Here is a 3825-nt window from a genome sequence, read left to right as displayed (position 1 = left end):
GCGCCCGCCCCGCCCCCGCCACGCCCATTGGCGGGGGGCGCGGAGCGGCGCGGAGCCAAGGCAGGGGGCGGCTGCACACGTGCATCTTTCCTTAGTATTTTTGGTTCTGCCTTTCTCTCCCACGCACTGCCTTGCTCAGTCCTCCCTCAGGCTATGCTTCACTCTCCAGCGCTAGCGCAGTGGGGCAGGGCTGTGAACAGACGTGATACGAACAGACGTGATACTGAACATGACTGCCATTTGTAAGATCGCAGGTAGCGCTAGTGAAGACAGGCGGATCTATAGGAGAAAAAGGTAAACATCACCGTGTTAACGTATATTAAAACATAAGCTACAGTCCTGGAATACAGCAAATCAGCTACAGTTTAAAAATGCCTTAGATATACAAGTAAGCAAGTTCTATTTTACTGAGTGGTCAAGCATGCTTTACTCTCTTTCTCATGGCTGCAGACATTTTTCATAACTCACTCAGTTTGTTAGGACTCACTTTGTGACACAATCCTCAAACATTATTCTTGTATTAAAAATGATACAAGGATATTCTTTCTAGTTTCAAAAAGGAATTTTCTTGATGCTCCTTAATTCCTAGTCACCAATTTTTGTCATCTTCTTAATTTTTAAAAATCCCCAAGTTTATGCTAGTTCTGCTCAAATGCTTGTTATTTGATTCAGTTTATTTTGCTAAGGTCACTCTACTCACATTGACCTTCTAAAAAAATTAATGATTGGCTTGTAGCTAAATCCAAAGGTCTTGCTTCTTTTTCTGCCCTTCTCGACTTATCAGCTAGTTTTGGACCTTTGGATCATTCTTTATCAACTCAGTTTACATAGTTTTTCTAACTCTGCACAATATTTCTTTTCCTACTTCGTATATATATTTGATGCTTTGTAGGGTCCCTAAAATTGTCCTTGCCATCATTACAATTATCTTTCTGCTGAATGCTCTATTTTTAACATTATTTTTCCACTGAATTGTATTTTTTCCTGCTCGTATTTTTTTCAATGAGAACATTCTTTCCCATATCTCAAAGGTCTGTTTCTTCTTTTCGTATGGATAGTTCCTTCTGGACCTAAGTCAGTCTTCATTTCAGTACAATCAAAGCAGAAACTCTGTCCTTTTCCTAACTGGCACATTTACGGTCTGACACTGAAACCTTTACTCATGGTAAACAGCATTTTCCTTCTGTCCTTCACTGAGTACCAGTCATTTGACCCCAGACTGCCTTTACGTGGGCCTTGATACTTGCAATGCTATCAATACACTAACCAGCTAAAATGCACTCCAGTAGTATCCCTCTGCTTCTTTCATCACTTGACCATCTTCTGGATCACTTGGAAAAAATCTCGGCTCCTTAAAGCAGTCACTTATATTTCTTTGCTTACAACTTTTTATTCCTTAACACCAAATACAGACTTCATAGAGCTCACATTTATGGTGTATGGAATTGTCACTCCTCACAGTTTCTTCTTTGGCATCAAAATGAGAGTCCTCTAGTTTTTTGTATACTAGGTAGCTTTTTACATCTTTTTCTTCCTCTTCTACAAGAAGGGATTAATCTACCAATATATGTTTTAACAGTGACAGAAATCATGGAGCACAACACTGGTAATGATTATTCAAATGTTTAAAAAAGCCAAATTAATTCATTCAAATACAAGAAAGTTACTTAAACATCTGGTTAACTATACAGGTCCTGAGCTCTTTGTATCAAAAAATCTTATTATAAAGATCACAGCATTAATGCTATTATACACAATTTCTAGAATTACTGTAACACCTCAAAAGCTCTGCTCTAGAGCCAAAAATTTGCTAATCATTTAAAAAAACATGTACCGATCTAGTAAAGATGCTTTCTTCCACTACAAACCTCACCTCAGAATGGAATTTTAACTTGAAACAGGAACAGATGCTTCACACTGCTATTTCTGAGATCTGGCCTATAAAGATTAACTAGCAAGTTGTTTGTTGGTGGTGGTTTTAATGGGGCTCTATGCATATTTTGTAATATTCTATCCATCATTTTTGAATGACGTAAGGTGCCTCGCAGACTTTAAAAAAAATTCTCATTTTTATAACTACGTAATCCATTTAAAGCAATGTGGTTCCATTTAACAACAACATTCTGTCTCAACAGCCAGAGAATCTGATATTAAGCAGTAAAATTCTAGTTTAAAACCACAGAATTAGAAAAAGCATCATGCAGCAGAGAAAAGCTACCCTTGGCAACAAGACGAGAGTTAGTGAAGATCAAAGTATAAATTCAGCTACGTTTTAAGCCAGTATCTGGTCTCTGTCTCACTTACCTTTTCTCTAACACAAACCTATTACAGAAACAGAGGTCTCAAAGGATTGTACTACTGTTGAACTGTGAATTTCTATCTGTCCAGGACTTGAGGGCTTGGCTTTCAGAGCAGACGTTTAGATTTGTAATGTGGTATAGCAACATGCCTGAAGCATTTGAGGGACATGATGCTAAAGTTTAAAGAAGAGCCTACCCTTTCTTACCAGTACTTCTGCTATATTATTGATTAAAGCAATTTAGTATAAGACATCTGGTGTGAGCTCGTATTAACATTTATGTATGTTCAAGAGTTTTTACATAACCTTACTGTTACTTCACTTACAGAACCTTACTCTGTGCAACAATACAATTGTGAGAGACTTCAGTTCCTTCTAGTGCCTTGTCAAGGATACTGCTTGCTAAATTCCAACAGTCTACACCCATAGAGGACTTGGAAGAGGACTTGGCACAGCAAATCTTAGCTGTTATCTATCAGAAACAACATAGAATAATCCAGTATGCCTCTTAGAAAACAAGTTTCAAAATTCCTGAAGTTCAGAAGCTTGGACTGTTCCAGTTGGGAGGGGTAAATGCACCTCAAAATATTAAAATTACTCTTGTTGTTGTTGTTTAAGCTCACAATTTGGTTGTCAACTTTGAACTCTAAAAACAGTCAAAATATTTTCTTATGCATAACTTAAGCAATTTATTTAATTTAACATATCTTACTTCAACTTTGGACCTATAATAAGAGCTGAAAAATCAATGTACTATTTTCAGAGTCCTCTGAAATGAAATTAATGAAATAAGATAAAAATCTTGCTTCATCATTCTTTACACTTAAAATAAAACTATTATTAGATTTAATCCCTTATCCAACCAAACAAGCTACAGATGTAAAATGGCAGGAAATTCTCTCTTATCCCAGCTTCACCAAACCAAATTTAATCTTTAAATTTACCAACGAACTCTACATGGCTTCTTCCTATTTTGTCTTTCATAGTTATTGGAGGACAAATCCTGTCGTTCTCCCAAAATTCCAACTCTGGGTACTTTTTGGAAAATATTCTGTTATTCCTTGTCAGGGACATCTTTACTGTTTGACATGCTGAAGTGCCATATTCTCCATCAGACTGAATGCAATCTGCTACAACGGAGTTTTCACTACGGAATGAAATACTTACTCCAATGAGTGCAAGAACTAAGTAAAACTTATTTCCTCTCTTTTTGTGCAATTCTTATGGTAAATGATAAATGGATGGTATTTACCACAATCAGAGATCAGAATTTATAAGGAATCTTCATTCTGCGGATACACTGGTATCTGCAACCTTTTTGCTAGCTGGGGCACTTAAAGGGTCTTTTATTCCTATGCAGCTAGATATTACCACAAAACCTGTAGGAACCTAATGCCATTGAGATCTATGATCCTTTCTCAAATTTGCCTGAAAGTAACCAACAGGTTCAAGTTACAGGAAGGGGAAGGAGAAAACACAGACATATATGCACACACACACCACCCAGTTATATAATCTTATGTTCT

Source organism: Chaetura pelagica, unplaced genomic scaffold (genome assembly GCF_000747805.2).
Source record: "Chaetura pelagica isolate M959 unplaced genomic scaffold, ChaPel_1.0 scaffold222, whole genome shotgun sequence".
NCBI lineage: Eukaryota > Metazoa > Chordata > Aves > Apodiformes > Apodidae > Chaetura > Chaetura pelagica.
This window is presented reverse-complemented; position numbering follows the sequence as displayed.